This window comes from Protopterus annectens, chromosome 4.part1, assembly GCF_019279795.1.
Source record: "Protopterus annectens isolate FY-2018-M chromosome 4.part1, PAN1.0, whole genome shotgun sequence".
NCBI classification, from domain to species: Eukaryota; Metazoa; Chordata; order Ceratodontiformes; family Protopteridae; genus Protopterus; species Protopterus annectens.
In genome coordinates this window covers 128,821,493-128,834,244 of record NC_056734.1, presented here as the reverse complement: position 1 = coordinate 128,834,244, position 12,752 = coordinate 128,821,493, and positions in this window count along the sequence as shown.

Below are 12,752 nucleotides of genomic sequence, written 5' to 3'. Positions count from 1 at the left end.
TACAGGTCTGGACCTGATCAATACCAATCTTCATTGTGAAGAAGGCAAGATGAGTAGTATTCCCTTTAACAGTATATAATGATTGTTTTCAGATCATTAGGGATATTATTCTGAGGAATTGGGACATAATCAGTAAGGATAAAAAAGTAGGACACTTGTTTAAGGGGGATGTTAAATTTGTTTATAAGAAGGATGCATCATTTAAAAATAGTTTTGAGAGAGGTGATGGTTCTATAAACATAACCACATGTAGACAGATAGGGAATTTTAAGTGCGGACGATGCAGTATATGTTCGCACATTTATTGTACCGGGAAAAATATTGTTGTCAATGGTTATAGTATTAGTTTAAAGGGACATTATAACTGCTATACATCTAACGTTGTATACCTGGCTTTGTGCCAGGATTGTGACTCATTTTACGTTGGTAAGACTTCCCGACATTTTAGGGATAGAGTAAGAGAGCATTTATTAGATATTCGAAATCTTAAAACAACTAATGCACTTGCTAGGCATATAATGGGCAACACCGGACACATATTCAAGTTCTGTATTATACATAATGTTAGTTTTGATGTACAAGGTAGGGTTATTCCTTTAGATTTGGACATATGTGAATTAAAATGGCAGTTAGCTTTGGATGCATGTAACATTCCAGGGCTAAATGAGTGTTGTACCATAAAACCCATTTTGAAAAGCATTATGGTCAAAGGCAGGTAAATTGTGACCACATTATGAGTTAACTATGCACAACGTAGATTATGGTTATGGAAATATTATTTTTGCTACATTATTGTGCATTTATATAGATAATATACACTTATAATTTTAATTTATACACATATATTACATAATTATGTTTCCATCTTTTATGTAGAATTTTTACTATATAAATTTTCGTGTTTATATACATATATATACATATATATAAGGTTTGTTTTACATACAATTTTATATTTTTATATATATATTTCATGCATTTTACACAGCAGCACATATACACATATTCATGATTTAACTTATGTTCATGTTAATATTATTACGTGTGTTCATTAACAACTTTACATGGTTATATTTTATGTAATACCATGCAATTTCAATATATGTTAGATATAAAATATATATACATATAAATTTATCTATGGAAATATGAAGTGTGATTTTATTATTCCTTGTCAAACTGTACAGTTCATATTATGTTAAATATATTATATTATATACATTTATAAGGTATAGGATGTATTTTTAGTATTTTGTATTCAAGTTATTTATTTTATATGCATATAATGGTATACTGTGTTTTTAAATGGAATAATTATTTTATTGAGTAATTTTAGTTAATTGATGTAATTAGTGGGTGGGATAATTGTATTTAAGGAATGAGATGTTGGATGTTGGTTATCTGATGAAGTTCGTCATAGAACGAAACCTGGGTCATCTGTTATCTGTTGTTTTCCAATAAAGTGGTTTGGATTATCGCCTTATCGTTTTTTTGCCAGTGTGGTGGAGCAAGTAATTGTGGCTGAAGACTGTTGGTTACTCGTGGTTTACTTGGACCTCCTTGTTACGGTGTTTACTAGTTGAATGTCACTTTTTCATGACGTTGCTATTAGATAAAGCTAAGGCTCAACACATATATGTAACAGTGTCAACAAGATAAGGAATGCGTGGCTCTACCGTTAATTAAATCTCAAGTTTAATTTCAAAGTTGTCATGAGAACCAGGCAGGAAAGGGCATGTGATTTTCTTAACAACAGGATCAACTGCCATTCATGCAACTTGTTATATGCAGTTCGCAGCTAGTAAAAAAAGGGGAACATTTTTTTTTAAACATTTCATAGTGTATTGAGATGTAAGGCAAAATGTGGCAAGACATTCTCATTACTACAAATCTGTCTCTCAATTCTGGACAACCGGAACAACAGCACATTCAGTCCAAAGCTGCAAAAGGCCATAAACATCAAACCTTGTACAGTATTATATCATCATGACAAAATAAACAGTATTAAAACAGTTCTATGATTTTTAAAACTAGTTTTATGTCAATTTTAAATTTAAACAGTTTATTTCAAACATGACACATTTCTAACCAGTTCTATTAATGGTTTGCATGTATAAGGACATCTAAAACCTCCATTAATACATTTAGTTCAGAGATATAAGTGGAAACAAAGTTTATGGTTATTAATATATCTAGTAGGCAATATAGCTGTAAACTAGTCAAAGCAGTATCTGTGAATAAAAACTTTATGTATATGAAAAGGGTGAAGAACAAATAATAAAAAGGAACTGTTGATTATTTATGATCTAAATATAAAGTATGAAGAGATTAGTAAGTATTGATTAATCTATTTGAAGAGATGGATATGGTAAATGGATATATGATAAATAGTGAAGTAATGTTTAAATCATAGTTAATATAGTGGAATGATTGAATTAGATTTATTTACCTTTATATTGATTTTAACAGTTAAAGTATAATTATAAATAGTACCTGTTTCAGACTGATTTGGAGATAGAAAAACTTTTCTTTTTCCCCTTTTTTCTTTTCTTTTTGTTTGCATTATTTTAAAACTTTTACAGAATATAAAAATATGCAGGTTTATCTGCCCTTTAGTTGTTTTTTTCTTTTGTTCAACAGACTTCCGGTTATTTATTTCAGCATTTCTTTTTGGTGTACTAAATGACCAGTCCATAGATTCTTCTTGTGTTAAGATGTTGCTGTTGGTAAGATATTTTCTTGCTGAGTCTACTGTCTCAAAGACTTTTATTCCATCTGGTAAGAAGATTCACAGTCTTGCTGGAAATAACAGATGAGTTTTCAATTATTTTTTTTTCAAAGCTTTTATTATTGGTAGAAATTCCTTTCTTTTAGAAACCACCTTTATGGAGTAGTCGTTGTCAAATCTAATTAATGTATCATTGGATTTGATAGGAGAGTTTGCCCAGGCATTTCTTAATATAAGATCTTTGTCTTGTGTAGAAAAAAGTCTCACAATTATGGATCTCAGTTTGTTTGGAGAAGTACTTCCAAGAGTTGCCAGTGATCTATGTGCACACTCTATACCATATGAAAGGGCTTCAGGTAATTTCACTACATTTGGTATCCCGGTGGTAAGAAAGTTTATCATATTGTCTCCTTCAGTTTTTTCTGGTAGACCATAAATCCGAATGTTGTTTCTTCTTGTTCTATTTTCCATATCATCAAGTTTTTCTAGTAGGTATGTGTTCTGTTGTAATAAGAATTCAGTTTGTTGTTCTTCTATTTGGACTCTGGTGTCAATGTCATTTAGTGACTGCTCAATAAGTGATATTTGTCCTTTCTGCTGAGTAAACATTTCCTGAAGCTGTTCTAATTGTTGCGAGCATTTTTCCTTGAAAGTATCTATTTTATTGTCCATCTTGTCAATTTTAATTATGAGTTCTTGTAAGTTAGATATAAGTGATTGTAGATCTTTTTTGAGAGAAGAGTCTTGAGCTGAATTCTTAAGATGACTCATGCTGTACAGCTGATGTTGGTGATGATTTTCCAGTAGTTTATTTGACAGGAATTATTCAAATTTTGATGATGAAAGTTTTCTTGTAAATGCTCAAAGTTGTTATAAATAAGTTAGTAGTAGATATTCCTTCAGATTAAATATTATTCTATAAAATTCCTGTCAGGAATAGTACTGAGGTAAGAGAGCTGAAATGAAGTGCAGCTATCAGTTCAACATCCTAGCCATGCCCATTCTTGTTACTTCTTAACCATCTCTCTTTCTTTTATTTTCACCTTATTTTTAATCTCCACTTTAATTTTATCCCACTCCCTGGCTATATTTTCAGAAGAAATTTCTATCTTCTCTAATAACTCCTGAATAATCTCCACTACCCATTCTTTAAACTTCTCTCTTTTCAACAGATAGGCAGTAAAGTGCCAGTCTCTCATTTTTATTTCATTACCCTGAATTTTTTTTTTAGTTATTATTGGCACATGATCCGAAATAATTACTGGATGTGTATCAAAACTTTCAATTGAATGCATATATTGCTGTGAAATTTAAGTTCTGTCTAGCCTAGCTCAGCTTTTGTATCTTGGGGAATAAAATGCAAATTCACCCTAAACTTCTACTAGTGAATTCATATGTTCCATGCCAAATATTTTCATAAATGTCTTCAAAAATCTACCCTCCTTTGTTATATTTTCCCTTCTGGGCCTTCCAGACACATCTACCCTGCTGTAAATCAAATTCTAGTCCCCACCTTTAAGTAATATTCCCTGCTAAAAACTGATTATTTCTTCCAGAATTTTCTTAAGCTCCATTACAGCAGTTTTAGCGGAATATAAATGCATGCCATTGTAATCCTCCTCCCTTTGTCAGTAGCCCCTTAGTACTACAAATCTACCATTATTATCTCTTTTTTATCTTCTTCTACCACTTATTGGAGCTTCTCTTGCAATTAATATAAGTACTTCTCTTCTCTTTTCTAGGTATTCCACTGAATAACTGTCCTGAAAACCTTTCTTTTTTACCATGCAACTCTTATGGCAAACCTGTCTAATCTCAAGACCCTTCACTCTGATTCCCTTGCCAATAGCTACCCTTCTAGTCAATATTCCCTGTTGCAGTTTCACATTTAGGATATCCAATGAGCAGGTAACCAGCGGCTGGCTTAACTTGCAGAGCTTTACCTTCCACCAGGGCTTCAGCCACTGCCCTCCCACAGGTACATTGGTGGTATAAAAGGTGCATCAGTCAATGCCATCATCAGATCTTTCTATTCATGCATTTTGCATAGTTGTATGTGTTTTGCAGAGCTCAGTCTGCTGGCTGGCTTATTTCCAACAGCCAAATAAGTATGCCATGAGGGATTTTTTTCCCTCTTATCTATTCATCTGTTGACTGGCTAACTTCTAACACTGAATCTATTTCTGAATATTGTCTTGTTAAAGTTAATAACTGTGTGAAATGTGGGAAACAAATATCTCACAAGCATTTCCATACTTGGTGTTTGCTCTATCTTGGCTTGGAGCATGACATCTATTCTTGTCTACACTGTGTTTGTCTCACACCAGGGCATTATACTGAATGTGTTAATTGCTACAGAAATTTGCATCCAAAAAAAGGAGTGCATGTCTGCTTTTATGACACAATCTGCCAATGCCTCTGTGAGTCTTTTTCCTAAGAAAACTCATACCAATGAGAGGAAGAAACATCTTGGATGATTTAAGTTTCTCCAGGGTCCAGTGTCACTGCATGCAAAGAGACACTTTTGCAACCCATGCCCACGGAGTCTGTTTCATCTGAGGCCTCTAGCACAATCACTATGCAGGTGCCCACATCATGACTTTTAACAGTATACTCCTGGACCAGCGTATCAGACATACCTCCTGAGGCTAAAGACCATTTGACATCAAAGCCTGTACTGTGATTTCAGAAATGGAAGGTGAGATCCCCACTATCCTTCTACACTAGCAGGTTCCCAGTGATACTTTGAGGCATTGTACCTGACAGCTTGTGTTGACTTTCATTGGAAACTGCTTCTTCCTGTTCCCCTTTTTTAGTCTTCTTCTGAATCACTAGACATGTTGGCTGGATGCTTTATGTCCTTTCTGAAGACCGAGGGCAGACTTGGACATGTGTGAGAGGTCTGGGGCCTTCAAAAATTGACAGGTGGACTCTCTGCTAGACAAATCTGGTAACTATGACTCAGAGGCTTTTGAGCTGGCATATATGGACCAGATTCCACCTGCTGAAAACTATGATTTTGACACCAAAGACACCCTATCCCCTGCTTCACCACCAGTGGATTTTTCATGTAGAGGCACTCTTTACTGGATGAATGAGGTTTTTCCCATGGGAAATTAAGAGTACTCTAAAACCCAACTAAAACACAGAGCTTATAAGGGCTTGCCTAAACCTAGACCACTGGTTGTCTCTCCAGTACAAGATGCTCTGGAAGAATTGTCTAGTAATGCACCAATGGAACCTGCCGCCCTTTCTCCTGCTATTAGAAAGCCTGACTGATTATAAATGGTCAGGGATTCTCGTAAGTATCTTTATAGGACCCCTTAGTGTACCGTTCCTTCGGAGCCTTAAACTGCCAGTCTTACATGCTAAACTTACCAGCAATCCCTGCTAGTGAAGATGAGAGTTAAGGTACAGAGAACTAAGGACAAGGATCTGAAGCAAGAGATGTTGGACCTATGTTGCTTTGTTTTCCAAATGTGGCTATGTTATTGTAGATGCAGCATGTATGGAGGCATGTATGGAGGCATGCCTGGCTGAAGACCCTGCCTCTGCCTGAGAATGTTAAAACATGGTTCTTAAATGTCCTACTGAACAAGGAGCTTCTGTTTGAACTTCTTGCTCAGGGAATCTTAATAAAATGGAGAAAAAGGGTGAGACTACATAGTCTGCAAGGTAATATTTTTTTCATACCTAATTTCTTAGATAAAGCAGGTGTTTCCTATCAAAATCTTTCCCACTCTCACCCTGAATAGGACAATGCTAACCCTGGCAAAGGAAAGAAGTAAAAAATATAAGAATGGCAAGCTAAAGCCAAAGGCAAGATCTAGGATCCCTGGGGCCAAGCCACTCAGAAATCAGCCATGATTCAACCAGACATACTCTCCCCAAAACCCTCTCCAACCCAGTACCCTTTCCTCACCAACGCATCAGAAAAACTTAGATCATGCTTTGCCTTCTTATAGGTTCATAGGTTAATATATATATATATAGCCAAACTGCCAGAAAGCACAGACAATTCTTAAAAATTTGCAGCAGGGAGACATAATTTCCAATTAAATTCTTTATCTTTTGGATTGTCCACTGTTGCCAGAGTACTTACAAAATGTCTAGTTACCATGACAGCTTATTGCAGAACAAAGGGTATACAAATTTATCCAGTTCTTGGCTGACTGCTTGATCCTGGCAGAGTCTTAACAGGAGATTCTTCAGGCTCTGGATTTCACCCTGAGTTGCTTCAGGAACCTGGGGCTCACAGACATGATTAAACCCCTCAAAGAAGCTAGTTTTCCTGGGAGCATGTCTGGACACCAACCTGAGAAAAGACTTCCTTCCCCAGGGCAAAATGACCCATTTGACTCCAAACTTCCAAAGCATTCCTCAGCAAACAGAGATCACTGGTAGGGAGTTTCTTGAGCTGATAGCATCCATGGCATCTGCCATAATAATGGTTCCGCTAACTTCCATATGAAAAAGCTCTAGTGGTTCCTATGAAACAGATGATGTCAGCATACCCATCCTTTAGAGATCACAATTGCTCTTCTTTGCATTAGTATGGAAATCTCATGGTGGATTTAGCAATATTCTCAGAATCAGGGAATACCCACCAGGGCTCTGCTACTTACAATGATTCTAAACCATGGAGTCCTCAGACCTGATGTTGGGGGCTCATGTTAGAGCACTTCAGGTCTATAGTACTTGGGAGGACATAATGAGGAAAAGGTTCATTGACATGAAAGAAATGATGGCAGTCATTCATACCATAAAAGCCATCTCCTAATGCCAAAAACAGGGAGTCCTTCAAGTGAAGACATACAGTACAATGGTGATGGGGTACATAAGATATAACTGAAGCAGGTTTGATACTGACTGAAACCTATATGGATGCTAAACAGGGATGTCTTTCTAGATCTGTCCAGGTTGTGGAGTGTACCAGAGATAGACATGAGTGCCTCTCATGTAAACAAGTATCTAAGAAAGTTATGAGACAGGAAAGCAGCTCCAGAAGCATGGAAAACAAATGCCTTCTCCCTGAATTGGACAGGTCTGATTCTTAATGTTTTTCCTCCACCTCCCCTGATCCCCAAGGTATTGCTCAAAATCTAGGAGGAACAACCAAAAGTATTCCTAATAGTGCCCTTTTGACCAAAACACTGGTTCCCTCTCCTTAACAATATGGCAATGTTTTCTATCAGTATGTGGACTTATTGACATAAAACAGGGGTTTCCTGCCACAGCAAACCTAGCCACTCTAAGGCTGACAGCTTGGATGATATTACCATGATTCTCGACAGGTACAACTATTCTGAGGATGTGCTAAGCATTATGAAGGAGGCTAGGAAACCTAACACAAGAAAATTATACCTAGCTAAATTAAAAAGATTCTCCTTCTGGTGACAATCCAAGGACCTTGACCAAAGAGAGCTAAAATAACGATGGTTGTGGAATACATGTCAGACCTCTGCAAATCAGGTTTATCTTACTCCTCTATAAAAGTTCATGTTGCTACTATTTCAACCCATCTCCCTATGGAACCTCCTCCGTACTCCAAATCGGTCAAGTTGCACCTCAAGGAGGGTCATTCACCTTAGGCCATCAAAGAGGAAAGTTGCTCAATGCTATCTCAATTATGCATGAAAACAAATTGACCCTGGCTCCTTCTGAACCTGCTGCTTCATCCTTCCTGCAATACATGTCTTGGAATACACTGTTGTGGTGTTTTTTTAACTCCTTCCACAAGGATTTCGATATCCAAGCCTTGATATGCAAAGAACATTTCCTTGTCTTTCAGCAGGACAGGGTATCCCTGTAAACAATTCCCCACTTTCATGCCTAAACTAATATTCAAAAGTACTTTGAATCAAGCTATTCACCAATTTTTTTTTTTTTTTGCAAAGTCAAAGAAACCAGGTAAAAGGACCTGCATTCCCTTCATGTGCACATACACCTAATAATTTATTTGTCATTACCAGATAATTCAGAAACTTAGCTCAACCATCTGTTTTACAAAAAAAGAGAGTAAATGTGTTAACCAGCCAACTCTTTGTAACTGGCTGGCTAATTGCATTTCCTTTTGTTACTTTACCAATGGCAAGCCCACCTTGGACCAGCTTAGTGCACAGTCCAGCAGAGATAATTCTACTACCACAGCTTCCTTTGGGGAGATTACCATCCAAGCTATACTTCAAGAAGATGCGTGCTCATCCATGCACATCTAGGGGTAGCCTCTAGGACCAGGGCAGGGTTTAGTTCTGCTGTCCTGCAAGTTCTCAAATTCAATTAATTGTCTACTAGTTTGAGATTTAAAGGTACAGTTCCTTGTGGGAGATGTAATGTTTGTGATTTTGTGGTAACGGGTTTTAATAGAATTAATAATAAAAAACTTGACCTGATGGGGTCTTTTTCTTATACCACTGAAGACATTATTTATGGTCTTCGTTGCCCATGTAATTTAATATATATATATATATATATATATATATATATATATACTAGACTACAAGAACATATTAGGGATATAAAAAAACATAAAATAGAGAGTTCTGTGGCGGTTCATTATAGGGAATGTCATAACAGTGATCATAATTTATTGCAAGCAACTGTTTTAGAGAAAGATTTTATTAAGTTGGGTGATGTTATGTTAAAAGATAGATTGCTTTATAAAGAATGTATCTTCATTTTACAGTATAATACTTTAGTACCTAATGGACTTAATGTTGAAATTAACTGGAGATATTTAATCTAATTGAGTCTTGATTGTTTTATTAATTATTTTATTGTTTTATTGGGTTGTGTATTTAAGGGAATGCTTTTTCTATGTACTACACCTCTTGAAGACTGTGTTGGGTGAGGTACTAAGGTTTGAATAAATTTTCTCTTTTGGATCTATTGCTAAGTGGTTTTCCTTTATATTTTTGTTTTTTTGGTTTGTCTGTTGTTTTGGCTTTTTTTTTTTATGGCACGTGATCCTTCTAACAACATTCCCAGAGTTTTTCGTGATGATTATTCTTTGTCTACATCTAGTTTGGGAGCTGCAGCTTCCCAACGAACAATGGAGAATTACATTGTACAAAATGCAAAAGTAGGTGCTAATAATGGTGGTTCTATTAACGGTAACCTAGAATCACAAATTGTGGGGAACTGACCGCTGGTTTTATGAATAAGTTTGTGTATGAGAGACAACATAGACTGAACAACCCTTTCCTGCTGTGGATGGCGTAAGTACTGTTTCTTTTACTTTGGAAATACAAGTAGTTGAGCAATTTGAAAAACTGCTATTAAAAGAAATGCAATGCCACTTTAACAGTTTGTGGTTGCAGCATTATTTAGAACATGACATGTCCCCCTGTGCACTGCATGCTTTTAAATCTCCCTCAACTCCTTTTGATATAAATGATGAGGAGGATAAAATGTTTAGAGACCATCGGTTAGATGCAGCACACAAATGTGCAATGGAATGGTTCTCTATTTTGTTGGAAAGGGATTGTTTACAACATACCAAGGTCAAAGATGAAATTGGAAAAATCCGTACTGATTTAATCTCAAAAATTGGCATGCAGCGTTTGGATGGGGTACTTAATAACATAAATGACAAACTTAAAAAACTTGAAACAGAACTAATTGAACAAAAGACCAATAACATAAGGGATTACAATGCAGGGTGGGCTTTCCTTTGGAAGTCCAATCATAAGTCTTCAAAGTCGGCAAATGCAATACGTCAGAAGGGAAGTTATAAAAATCAATGCTCTGTTTCTTTTGCATGAAATGAAGTTACTTCTTATACTACAGACTCAAAACAAGAAAATAGGTCTTTTCCACCACTTCCTCCAGCTCAAGAGCCAGAACAACATTTACAGCATTTTCACTCCTATGGAGAAGAAAGATATAACAACAGAAAGAGAGGAACTGCAGCATCTACATCTACAGGTGAAGGAAAATTTAAACATACATCTAAAAAGGGCAGATGGCAATAGTTCTTGTAATAATGAGGTGCCTTTGGTAGTTAATTTATCTGGACATTCCTTAACAAATGAACAATATAATGTGTTAAGTCTTGGTTTAAAATTCGTTCCGATGAATTTACCTTGCTGGCATGAAATAGAACAGGAATTGTTTCACTTTTCACGGAAATTGCATTTAAAATGTTATTTTAATTCTATAGAGTATAATAAAGATGCTAATTTTGTTGAAGATGGTACGTTTTATTCTTGTGAGTCTGAAGTAAATGTTGTTGATGTTTTTGAAGGTTTTGATAACATAAATGCTTACTGCTTATTGGATACATCTGGCATTTCATATAGAAGCAGTTTTATGCCTATGCATACTACTGAACATGTCAAAAAATTTTCTGCTATATTACGTTTCTCTATAGAACAGAAGTACAAGGAATTTAATGATAATTAGATACAACTTGTTTATAATTTAACTAAACAAGAGTGGAGGGGTTTAAATGAATTGGCAGCAAGGAAAGATTTGATAATAAAACCGTCCGACAAAGGCAATAAAATTGTGGTTTTACACTGTAGACAGTATATGCAGATGTGTTACCAATATTTAAATAATACTACCATCTATAATATTGTTGATGTTAATGTTTATGAAGAAGCTAAGAAACAATTTTCTTTATTGTTGACTAAAGGTGTTAGATTGGGCTATTTTACAAAAGCAGTTTTGAATAAAAAGCTCAGTATTGAGGGTTGTGCTATGGCAACATTTTATTGTTTGCCAAAATTGCATAAAGATCTTTATAACCCCCTCGGAAGACCCATAGTAGCTGCAACCAACTATTTTTACACAATATAGGAATTGTTTTACATAATTTCCTGTTACCATTTGTATGTAAGTTAGAATCTTATATAAAAGATATGTTTGATTTTTTGAATAAAATTGAGGCAGTTTTTTTTGAATTCTAATATGTACTGGGTGACATTCGATGTGACCAGCTTGTATATAAATATTAGACATATTGATGGTATTAAGGCATTATATACTTTCTTGAGTGATAGTCCTTTATCCGACTACATTGTAGAATTATTAGAATTTTGTCTGAGGAATAATTATTTCTCCTTTAATTACCAAATTTATCATCAGTTACAAGGAACAGCTATGGGGCACCTTTTGCCCCCTCATATGTGAATTTGTTCATGGCCATGTGTTTGAGAGATATTATATTTACAAACATAATTTTTTTAAAAACATTTTGCTTTACTATAGATATATAGACGATTTAGTCTTTATATGTCAGGATGGCATTGATGAACTACAGAGCTTTGTCAGTGATCTACATGATTATACTTACAACTTAAAATTTGATGAATTACAATTTGGAAAGGAGATTAATTTTCTTGATGATCATCTTGTAGGTTTAGATATTGGATATATACGTACTTCAGTATATAGAAAATGTCATGATGGGGGACAATTTTTAAATGGCACTAGTTGCCACCCTCCCGATCTATTATATTCTTTACCTTATTGTGAACTTTTATGCTTATATAGGATTTGTAATAGTGTAGATTTGGGTAAAGAAATTTTTCATGCCTCTATAATGTTTATTAATAGAGGTTATGATATAATTACAATCTATAATGACTTAGACAAACTTCTGGAGGGAAAGTGCACATCTATATATATATATATATATATATATATATATATATATATATTAATAAGACTAATAATACAAAAATGTAAGTTTCCAATAAAATGTATTATATAATGACTTTTAATATTTTAAATTGTGAGATATCTGAACAAATTAAATATTTTTGGAAATTTCAGACCAAAAATGAAATATTAAGTAAAATACTGGGTAATAACCTTGTTATTTCTTATAAAAAAGGACTAAGTTTATGTGATAGGTTGGTTAAATCTTACTTTATTTTGCCTGAAGAAAATTTGTCTACTGGTTTGACATTTAAAGGTACAGTTCCTTGTGGGAGATGTAATGCTTGTGATTTTGTGGTAACGGGTTTTAATAGAATTAATAATAAAAATAAATTGACCTGATGGGGTCTTTTTCTTG